Here is a 12406-nt window from a genome sequence, read left to right as displayed (position 1 = left end):
TTAATGCACCTGTCTTTGGAACTATGTATCCAGAAACTAGCTATTTTTATGTAACACATAGATATCTATGGAATAACATATAGCACTTGAGCAACTGAGAAATGCATTTAGTTGAGACTATCGTGTATCTAAGGATATTTGCAAATTGGCCTCCAGCCTGTTCTTAATGAAAACACGGCTTCTGCCCTTTTTTTTTTAGAATATTAATGACAAAAATACATGCAAACAAGATTTATTTACAATTCATAAAAGATACATTCAAATTCTTCTTTTAAAACTTGTAGTTACATTTGATACATGTACATGCTTCATCTTATATGCTCCTTATTACTTAATTATCATCAACTTCAATGTTATTTTTAACTCAAGGAAACAACAATTTTGTTCATATTTCGATATACATTAACATTCCATAGTTTTTTTATCATGTGTTGAAATTGCCATTCAGAGTCAGTGTACACTAGTCCTAATTTGGTCTATCCCCCAGTCACAATGACTTCATGTAGGCTGGATTCCAACTGCAAAGACTAGTACAGCCTAAAAATGTAAAACATAATAAAAATGATCATTTTCAATAATATATATAAATATAATGTTCATTGAAATTCAGTACATGCACTGGAGCATATTTCCAAAATTCAAAATTCATTCTGGAAAGACGATACATGTATGTACTAGACATATACAGTATGCTCAATATTTGTGGGTATGATTGCTTGTTTCACACCAAAACAGTTTTTTGCATGTACATCCATACTACTTGGAGAAGCTGAGTCCAGTGTTTTTGACTGCTTAGTCACTTCAAATGTCTTATATGATTTTCTAATTCTAGTCTATTATTTTCTCTACACTTTAATTTAGAGAAAGTAGGTGGAAAACGTATTCCATATTATTCCAAAAAGCTGTATTAAAGAAAATGGTGTATTCTTATCAAACCTTTTTGAAATTCTTACATTTTTATACTTAGAAGAAGGGAAAAACATTGAAAGATGTACTAACTTCATTGCTGACTATTGTACTTGTATGCTCCTTCTGGCTTATGTCACTAAATCATCTCCCTGAACTTATTCTACACTTCACAGCCTTCATCCTGAAAGTTAAACAAGGATTTAACAGTTCCTTCATGTTTAAAATACTTGGGCTTGTATTTGACTGAGAAGTACAATCTGAATACATTTACACATATGCAGATAGTGTACATCAATCAATACAAATACATGTACATTGTACATACATGTATAAAACAAAAACAATGAAACACAACATTGATAATGTAATGTTGATAAAAACAAAAATATGATATTAATGTTTTATAGTAGTACAATGAGGTATTCAGAATACTTAATGACCTGATGCATTATTCAGAATAAAATAAGGAGGAAGGTCTATTGTTACTCATGGATTTTGAGAAGGCTTTTGATTCAACTGAATGGGATTTCATTAAAAAAGCACATCAAAATTTTAATTCTAGTGAATCTCTTTGCAACTGGGTCAATATTTTATCAAGGGATAAAAAGTTGTGTGATAAATAATGGACACTTATCAAATTTCTTTGAATTAGAAAGAGGATGTCGTCAACGTGACCTTCTTTCACCTTACTTGATCATAATTGGAGTTGAACTGTTAGCTATGGAGCTGAAATTAACATAAGGAGTACATTTGTACATGTGGCTGACAGTAAAACCACACTAAGCCAATATGCAGTTGATACATTTTTATTTCTAGATGGTAGAGTTTCATCTTTAAAGAGAATCACTAAAATGTTATTATTTTGATTTGATATCTGGGCTAAGAATGAACACCTCGAAGACTAAAGTGCTATGGGTAGGTAGTAAACAGTTTTCAAATTTGATCTTATGCCATGACATGAAACTTGATTGGTCATTTTCAAACTTTAGGTATCTTAGCATAGATTGTTCATTATAGTTAAGCCCTATGGTATTGTTATACATGTAAGCTGACATTTCGGGGTAAAATCACTGTTCTGAGCCTTTTCTTTACAAAAGGTGAAGTATTAGAAGTATCAAAGAATATTAACAACCATTTTGTAAAGATGTGTTTTAATTTTTTTTTAAACATATTTTATTCAGAAATAGTTTGATTACAATAAATAACAAAACATAATAGTAATAAGACAAGGATTCGGAAACAAGCATAGCTTAAACAAAGTCCGTCTCCTTATAAAAATGACAATTTTGTTAGCACATGTTCTATTGCACACTCACATGTTGAAGAATATAATATATGGCGAGGAGAAAATAAAGTATTTAGGAAAAAAGGGTGAAATGCATTAATAACATGTTTTATGCTTTATCATTATCTAAACCAATACAATAAAAAATATGCAGCAGTACTATAATATTTTGCATACAAAAAGTGACTAATGGTTTTAGATCATGACTTAGACTAGAGCTTAAAACCTTCTTTACACATGTACATGCATCAAGAATGAATCTCAATACATGTAGTCACAAAACCACAATTAATTTCCCACTGTCTTCTTTATAGCCTTTCTGTAATTTAAAAAAATTCCACCGGCGCAATTCAATTCAGATTTTCAGGGATGTTAATTTGAACCTTCCAACAACTTATATAAAAAATATAAAAAATTTACCATTATTTTTTCAAATTTTATGCATAAACACAGAGATATCCTAAAAAATGACCCAAAATGGCTTCCGGATGTCACAAACTTGACCTTTTTTGACCTCACCAAATCACAACCTAAATGTCAAATTTCTCATTTCAACACATCTACTAAAATAATTTCATTATTCCTCTTCCATTTGAGCACAAAAAGTATGACAAATTCTGAAAGGAAGTGTTTATAAACAATTTTTGAAAAATCCCCTATTATTATAGGAACTATATTCGTATACAACGAAAAGCTAAGGGCAGATAATTGTGGTCTCGTACCTACTAGATGCGCTTAAGTTGAAATATTGCAATAAAACCATCTTCTGTTATTTCATCATATTTCCAATCATTCTGCAAAGTTTCGATCAAATCGGTCCATTATCATGTCCACAAACCAGCTTCAAAGACAGCTACCCAAAACTGTTTTCAGCTCTTCTTTCTTACCTGAAAAATTCAAAAAGTTAGATATGACCACTTTTATCAATATTGCAATAACTTTTTTTCTTTTTGAGATATTTTCACGAACTAAAGTGTTTTTTTCTCTTGGATAATTATAGTATTTGAATTACAAAATTTTCCTTTATCAAAATAGTTTTAAAGTGGTTTAATTTTTTTTTCAAATTCCAAATATGGAAAAAAATAGAATTGAATCAAATGAAGCTAAAATTAAAAATAATTCTACTTCATAAAAAAAATAGAAAAAAATATTATAAATTACTTCAATGATTCAGAAAACAGCCCCAATTTACAGATTCTTGATAAGTTGAAAAGTATTTGTGTAAATAATTATTTTCTATAGGTGCTGATATGACCAATAATCTAAAGGCTCAGGGTTGCATACTCATACATAAAGTTCTTCAGATAAGAAAATTTTTTAATAATTACACAGGTATTTTAGGAAATTTTCATCACAGCAAGTTTTTTTCTTCACATTTTAAAGAAAACAAAATTGATTTATCACATTTGGGTCTCAAAGAACGAAAATTATAATATAATGGTCATTTCATTTTTTTTTTTTCTAAAGGCATTTTATTTTTTTTACTAGTATCTACTTAAAACTACAAAAACAATCCCAAATCAAATATTTGTTATTAATAATACGGAATTAAACCATCATATTGGCATTCTTTTGATGATTCTTTGAAAACCCCCATCACTCTAGTATCCTATTCGGATCAAATTATCTGATCTAATGAGTAAAAGACTGCACCCTGAGCCTTATTAGAACTAAGTAAACATTGTCAGCATCTCTCGTTTTTGAGAATGCAGTTTCATCAGATGAAGAAGAGTCAAAAGCTTACATCCGAATGAATCTGCAAGATCACCAACAAGACGACATCAAAGCTGATTCCGTATCCAGGACTGACAGCTCACAGGTGGTAAAAGAAGATGGAAGTGGTGTGAATAAATCCAGTATGATCCTGCGGCCACGGTTCCTGAAAGCAAACAAAGAAAAGGTGACATCAATTAATTCTCATATTATTGAGAGTGAAAAGATGTTTGACATGTTCAACTTGGCGTACCAACAGCACAGGGAAACACCAAAAACTTGTAAGAGGCCATGGATGGAGCCACATAGTGACAGAAAATGGGGTGCCTGTATCATGTACAGAGTTCGGTGTGCAAACTGTTGGTTTGCGACTCCAACACTAGCAAAGTTGTACTCAGAAGTTGAAAACAACAAGCCAGGGCCAAATCCAGCCGGTACTAACATTGCACTAGTTTCAGCAGGACTAGATACATGTAGTCCAATAGGAAGCTCCAAGACCCAGGAGATTTTAGCGTAAGTGTTTCACCTCCGTGCAGGAGTGGTATGCAGAGAAACACCGACCGAATTTCTAAAGTTATGGTAAAGCAGAACAAGGACAACATGAAAGATAAGGTTAAACAAGTGAAGGCATACAACAAAAAGAAGGGACAACCAGAAAATGTGATAGATGTGACCTTAGATGGCAGGTACCCAACTGCAACAAGGTCCAGCAGGAAGAAACCATGATCAAATGCATCACAGGCACAGATGCTTGCGATTGAACAAAATACTCCATGGAAGTATGTAGTCGCAGCATCTTCACTAAACCAGCTACGTTGGAAGGGAGCTTGGCTCAGAGGAAAGGGATTTGATGCAGAGTGCCCGGGCCATGAAGGCTGTACTGCTACCCTACATAGAACTATACCAATATCAGAATATGCCATGGGAAAAGAAATTGGAAATCAGCTTGCACTGCAAGGTATGCTTATCCGTTATGCCACAACAGATGGAGATGCACGTTCCGCTAAAGGAGTAGAAGATGCCATATATGTACTGTATCCTATGTGGGAAGTGCAGAGACTGGCTGACCCAGTACATCTAAGCCAACATCAATTCTGAGCGGGAATGCGAGCTGAGTTTAGTGAGACCATGTTTCATGGACAAACTATAGAAGAGAACAAAGAATTTAAGAAAATGTTTAGCCAGGACTTGAAGTGTCGCAGTTCTATGATACTGAACCAGTTAATGAATGAATATAACAAGGACACAGAAAAGTTTGTAAAAAATTACCTACCATCCTTTCAATTACAGTCCAGTGTTATGGTAGAGACTGTTCATCTTGCCTTAAGGAGTCTGTGGTATGCAAAGGTACAGTCATTGATAACTGGTGGACCAGGTCCTTTTACCTAAGCACTTACAACATCACTGTGCTGAAAATAGATGAAATTGATGAAATTATACTGCTAGAATTACTGAAAATGATACTTAGTGAGGAAGCAGTCAATAGCATGAGAATGTTCCACACAACAAATAAAAATGAAGGAGTTCATCGTGCAATGAGTGTGAGTTTACCAAAAAATGTAACTCATGGAAAAAACATGGAAGGCAGACTTCATTCTGCAATACACAGGATCAACAACAAACCTGGTACATCAGCCAAGATGAAAAGCAAAGAGTTGAACATTTAAGTGTCTGAAGACTGTGAGACCTTCATTGATAAAATGGACAGAGAGTATACTTACAAAAGGACTTAGCAGAAACCTGAAGTAAAGACAAGGAGGTTACAACAGGCAGCTGTCAGAGTGGAGGAACACAAGATTTATAAAGAGCTCCACAAAAAGAGACCAAACTATGTAAAAGGGCAACTAGATCCTGTACCAGATGAGCTGATGCATGATGCATACTGCAAGAAGAAGATGCCTAAGTAAAAGACAGACAACTTAAAAAAATCAAAGGTCCTTTTAAGGACCACCCAAATCTTTCAAAAAGATTTCTTATATTGATACGAATAAAATCAAATTTAATGAATAAATGAACACTTTCCCCTGCCCATTTTCTTTTAAATCCTTTAAAATACCTCAATTATTCTCTGGCATCTTACGGTGCACTAAACAGGGTGGAAAAGGGGCAATGTGACCTATACATTCCCCTTTCGACACACGTTTGCCTACAGTTGTTGAAACCATGTGGTTCCAACACCAGATGGGCTACATTTATGCATTTGGTATTGTGGCACAGGTGTGATACATCAACAGCTGCTAACTGTGCAGCCCTATGCTGTATCATGTATGCAAGCCTGTGCACATATAATAATTTCCACCCAATGGCACCAGGAAATCTACAATTTATGACCCCATATTTGCCATTTGGTGTACATGACCCTGTCCAAATAAAACACTCTCCATTCAGCCCAAGGGCACATTTTTCCTCTAGCTTTTAATGGTACTTCTGAAAAAAGGCATCCATTTTGTAAAGTTACTTTTTCAAGCAAGATTGAGTAGGAATATTTCTCAAAAAGAGGATTTGGTACCCCTCAAAACCAAACAAAAAAAGTCCAAATTTGAGATATCCAACCCCTATCTTTTGAAAAATGGCTAAATTATGCAAAATTTTTTCAAAATATAGTAAATTTGATATATTTCAATAGTACTGTACCTCTACTACACATATGAAACATAAAAATACTCACCAATATGAAAATGTAGCCATATCAGCTGTTTTTGTATGCAAACATACCTCTATTAGGCACGAAACCACAATTAATTTTCCCACTGTCTTCTTTATAGCCTTTCTGTAATTTAAAAAATTCCACCGGCGCAATTCAATTCAGATTTTCAGAGATGTTAATTTGAACCTGCCAACAACTTATATAAAAAATATAAAAAAAATTTACCATTATTTTTTCAAATTTTATGCATACACAGATACCCTAAAAAATGACCCAAAATGGCTGCCGGATGTCACAAACTTGACCTTTTTTGACCTCACCAAATCACAACCTAAATGTCAAATTTCTCATTTCAATACATCTACTAAAATAATTTCATTATTCCTCTTCCATTTGAGCACAAAAAGTATGACAAATTCTGAAAGGAAGTGTTTCTAAAAAAATTTTGAAAAATCCCCTATTATTATAGGAACTATATTCGTATACAACGAAAAGCTAAGGGCAGATAATTGTGGTCTCGTACCTGTATGTCATGAATGAAGGGGTTATTTTGATGAATTTACACAGATAACTCATCACTGGACTTAATACTGACATATTTTAAAAATTAGAAAAAACACATTTCATGCCAAACATTTTGGCTTTAATTTCTGAAAATTAGTCCGAATTTCCTCTGATCCTGCAACCCCCCTCTTTTTTATTTGGATATTGATCAATATCCAAATAAAAAAGAGGAGGGTTGGAGGGTCAGAGGAAATGCAGACTACTGAAAATTGGCGACTAAAACTGGCAGCTGGTGATTTTTCTGGCGGCAGAATTTTGAAAGCCAGAGAAGCCCCTAATTGGTGGTCACCTCGTCTTCCTTACCACCATTTTTTATATGAAACAAATGCCTGTGCTTAAAATTGCTCCCCTCCGCCCTGGTCCTTGACTTGTAAACTTGTATATTACTAAAAATCTTTAACCTTCGTTCAGCGAGAACAAGATCCAACATACCTGTATTGGGTCGATCAGCTTAGAAACTCTCTGCCATACTTTGATTTGATTGTAACCTTCTGCTTCTGACAAGCTACGTAAACAATAACAACTGGAAAACTTCAGGGGTATTATAGTATAGGGGAGAGAAACCCATTACAAATGGTGTGGAAGATTTTTTGGGTATTTAGTCACACCATTTGTGAAAGGGACCTTTTTACTTGACTTTGACTGAAGTACTTTATCATTACCATCTGACGAGATAGTATAGACAAAAAAATCGCCGTTCTAACAGCCTGTGACATAGACTGGTTATAAATATACATTCCATGCTTCTTTACATGGATAAGGATTTGATTTAATCAATACATATGACAAATGTTAAGATAGCTGTCAATATTCCTATTTTTTATGCCTGGTCGTTCAAATATTTGATTTTTTGTATATACTTCCCAAAGTGGTTATTTTTCATGCCTGGTCACTCAAATATTAGATTTTTTTTATATACTTCGCAAAGTGGTTTTGTTCTTTCAGTTGTTACAGTCTGGCATTGAATTAAAAATCGGACGATTATATATGTAAACTAAATGAATGGAATGTATTTGGATGCAGGGGTTCTGAAACTCCCCTGCATCACAATACATTTCATTCATTTATTTTGTTCATATAAACACCCAATTAATTCAGTATCAAGTTTTTTTAAAAAAGAAATAATTTGATCATGTAACTTTTACACTAATTTTGGAACTCAGTTGCATGTTTAACCCAATAAGACACGGACTTTATATTCCTAATAGTAAGTATTATATAGTCTCTGAATTATGCTATATCCAACTTCAGAATTCCACCGAGTCCATGATTGAGGTATTTCGGCTTTAACGGGACCAATATGGGTAAAGATCAATGACATCTTTATTGAGAAGTTGTGAAGGATATGATAACAGTTTTAGGTGTACATCTTGAAGACTACTAGATTTTTCTTTTTTTTTTTTTTTTTGTGAGCACATTTTGTTTTTGTTTCGGTTTATGTAGTATAAACAGGCTCTTTTCCTTTCTTATTCATTTGTGTCTTTATTTCCTCGTTAAGATATAATGCCAATACTTTAAACAATCAAATACAAACTAAAGATGCAATGTAATCAGAAAGTCAACATGAAAAAAACATTGAAGAGTATACAGGTTAAATGATGCATATATACATATATGCATGCATATACATAGTATATATGGAAGTTTTATTAGATGCGTTCTGCATTTGCGTTTGCCCCGGAACTCAGGAGTAAATTACACTTTCCTAGGCATTGCATAACATGAACGTGTTATTATCTCATGAAATTGTATGTATCGACTTCGATTGGTGTCAGTGGTTTTCCTAAAAGTACTTCAACAACTAGAGATTTTTAAAATAAAACATACATGTAAAGTCGACTTGATTATTTTCCTTTTAAAATGAACTCTTGTAGTGTTGAAAAAGATTTTTTTTAAGTTTGCTTTGAAATAAGTCTCATGATTACACCAAGATTCATATCACAGGGTCTGTCAATTAATACTTGTCATGTCTAATATACATGTAGTCATTGACCGGGCTAAAATTCATTCATAAATATATATTTAACTTCTATATTTATTCAGATATAAAACTTTATCACAAATATGTCCACGGTATGGCGACATAATTCCAAAGTTTATCTTCCTCCACATAAGACCTGAAACACAGAAAATAAGTTTAATCAACAAAGAGTAAGAAGTCACTCAATCATACATATCTACGTTCAGATATACCATAATGCACCAGTTTACATCATGGAAATAAGTATATCTGATTTAGTCATTTAATTAGATAATCATGATGAAGTAATCCTGGTCGTTTAACTGCATTTATTAACAATACCTTTAAATTTAATGTGAACAAATCAAATGGTATTATGCAATATTTTGATATGCAAAATTATCAGTAATACTACATGATTTGACACTTAAAACATTTTACTGAAAATCAAAAATATATATTGTCCATATAAATGTAAATAATATAACTATAACATTATGGTTTTTACATTAATTGATCAAAGTAATTCATTCACGACCTCTAAGACCATGTAGTGTAGTAACACATTTCTATATAGTTAAGAAGCCATAGATATTGCCACGAAAGTGAAATTATACGAAGATATTCTACATTATCTGTATTTTATCAGCAATATACACAAAGCTTAGTGCAGAATATATACTTACAATTGTATTTGTTTTAGGGTATTGAAAAATTACTAAAAACTGGTGTCATGTCAACCGGATGTATTTCAATCCACAATTGGTAGGTATTTTTATATTGTTTGTAGATTATCGCATATAGAATTTCATAATGGAGTTATCTCCGTTATTTATACATGTATATGGTCATATGAATAGCACATGAAGCTAGATAAGTACATTACGGACTATTTTCAAATAGATATATATATCAAATGTATATCTGCGATAATGTTATTTTTATCTTCCAACTACATATTTACACCGTGTTGAAAGTGTAACTTTTAAGTTAAAAGGAAGTGTGGTTTTATAGATTTAATTGATATACATGTAGCTGTACTATTAAGCACTAATGAAATATTTCATATTATAAATAACATGTATGCGTAGATTGTGATATTATTTCATATTGAGTTCGCATGTTTGTAATTTGAAGTCAGATCATAATTCACTAAAATGTATTATTTGTTGTTACAGATTTATTAACATCTGGTAAAAAAAATCTAACTCTAGTTTGGGAGTATGCTAGTCGCCCTTAGTACCATCTTCTACATTATTCCTAATTTCTTTTCCGACAAAATTTGTCGTTGGAACTCTCCGTTACTCCCCATTATAACCAAAATTTCAACTGTTGATTTCGGTAATATGGTTCATTGTACAGCTATAAAAATAGATGGCCAAAATCTGTAGGCACATATAAATTTCCGTTCCCAAAATGAGCCTGACATATGCATGGAGTTAAGAGAAATCACGTTTTTACCACGCCATTCTCCACCTATTTATCGATCCACCATCTTGGTATCCCTTGGTATCCTAGATTGCACATCCTTGTGCGCTTTAAACTTAAACTTCCGTGCACTTGCTTACCTTGTAAATGATGGTACGAGAACACAATTAATTCCCCTTGGTTTTCGTTGTATATAGTTCCAACTTTGGTAGTAGGTACCTTCCACATTTTTTCATATTTTTACTGGAAACTTATTTGCTGAAGTTTTGCCTCTAATTGGTAGAAAATAGGTTAAAATTACATGGGATTTTTTTTCATTAATCAATTCTGACTAAAAGTTGTGATTTGGTTCAGTGGAAGAAGGTTAAAATTTAGGTCTTTTAACTCAGTTCATTTGTCATGTTTACCCCATCTCCGAATTATATGTATTAATTTCAGAAAATGATGGTAAAATTTTCTACAATTTATATGTAAAATCCTGTTTGTACATATCTTTAGGCCAGAGAAGTTTTATTCAGTTTGCACCGGTGGAATTTTTTTAATCTGCTCAAATGTGTATATTGAAATGCACTTGAAAATTAATTGCGGTCTCGTGCCTGATGAGAATTACAAACACTTTTCTGATCACGATTAAAGAGCGTATGTGGCGCCCTCTTTATCAACACGTTATTAATTCAGCCATTTATTGATATCAATAAATGATTTAATAACATGTTTATAAATATTTATTAACATGTTAATAAATTGAACAATTTATTGATATCAATAATTATCAACATGTTGATAAATATTTATTTACATGTTGATAAATCATTTATTGATATTAATATATATTTATTAACAGGTTAATAAATATGTTAGATTTATTGATATCAATAAATGCCAATTTATTGATATCAATAATTAATCCTTAATATCAATAATTCATTTATTAATATCAATAAATGAATTATTGATATCAATAAATGGGGAATAAATTCCACAACGGCTTGCCATATGAACAGCAGCTCTCTCAACGAGCATCTGTTCAAGCATAACCTGGCAACCAGTCCGAACTGTTACTATGGCCAAGCAGAGACATGCAACCATTCCATACTTGAATGCAACAAGTACTCAGAAATCCGGCTTATCAAAACTTTGAGTTTTCAGATTGATATTAATGTTCTTCTAATAAGATCTGATGCTCTTACAACAGAGCAAAATACTGAAACACTGACGGTGCAATCTTATAATTTAAAAAGTAAACGATTTGTAGTCTTGTATTTTTTTCTAATGCATTTCATCATATTCTTTCCTATTCTAACCTACATGTCTATCTTCTTTTTCTATTTCAAAAAAAGTATTTGTAAAACGAACGTACTAATTTGAGCTTGCTGATTAAATGTGCTTATATTTCTGTCATATGGATAAAAGCTTAGGCTTTTTTCCGAATCCTTATGATTTATATAACCTTTGTATTAATCATAATTGATGTCTTTATTTGAAATAAAATATTTTTAAACCAATGTTGAAATTGAATTATTCCCTCTTCCGTTCGAGTTACCGATTTGACCAGACGACGCTAATATCATTCAGACAATCTACTTTCTACTTCTGTAAATTATGTTATGTGCATGTCTTTATTTAATTATTACACCAGTGACTGAAATCGAATGTCAATCACCCGCCATTATTGATGTCGTATCCCAAATCCGTGTTTAATCTCTGAACTGGAAATCAGTTCAGAGATTAAACAAGTGTGGGGAGCCATATGTGATATAATACATTTCCGACAAATAAATAGAAATATGCTAGTATTGGATTAATTGAAAAAATATATAGTACTGGTGAAAAATAACTTTATAGAATATGTTTTAGTCTATTCAAAGAAAAATATTTATATGTGAGAATTTAAACACTT

General features: G+C 32.3%; 1 long non-coding RNA gene across 9 annotated transcripts; it reads right to left on the bottom strand.

Annotated features, from left to right (window-relative positions):
- Positions 1 to 218: 218 nt before the first annotated feature.
- LOC148624568 (uncharacterized) lies at positions 219 to 11079 on the bottom strand. 9 transcript variants are annotated; one of them, XR_015919705.1, is made up of 8 exons: positions 9765 to 10533; positions 7551 to 9235; positions 6576 to 6677; positions 5181 to 5316; positions 3939 to 4073; positions 2917 to 3081; positions 1000 to 1090; positions 219 to 537 (listed from the first exon to the last, which is right to left on the bottom strand). It is a non-coding gene; the product is annotated as an uncharacterized LOC148624568 (long non-coding RNA). The 9 variants fall into 9 exon arrangements; XR_015919706.1 differs by having other exon boundaries at positions 6623 to 6677; XR_015919702.1 differs by lacking the exons at positions 6576 to 6677; positions 9765 to 10533 and adding an exon at positions 10540 to 11038.
- Between the last annotated feature and the right edge of the window lie 1327 nt (positions 11080 to 12406).

This window comes from Perna viridis, chromosome 2, assembly GCF_037379345.1.
Source record: "Perna viridis isolate PV_CMFRI_1.1 ecotype Kerala chromosome 2, ASM3737934v1, whole genome shotgun sequence".
NCBI classification, from domain to species: Eukaryota; Metazoa; Mollusca; class Bivalvia; order Mytilida; family Mytilidae; genus Perna; species Perna viridis.
The sequence above is the reverse complement of the archived record's forward strand: the minus strand, read 5'-3'. Positions and strand labels throughout refer to the sequence as shown.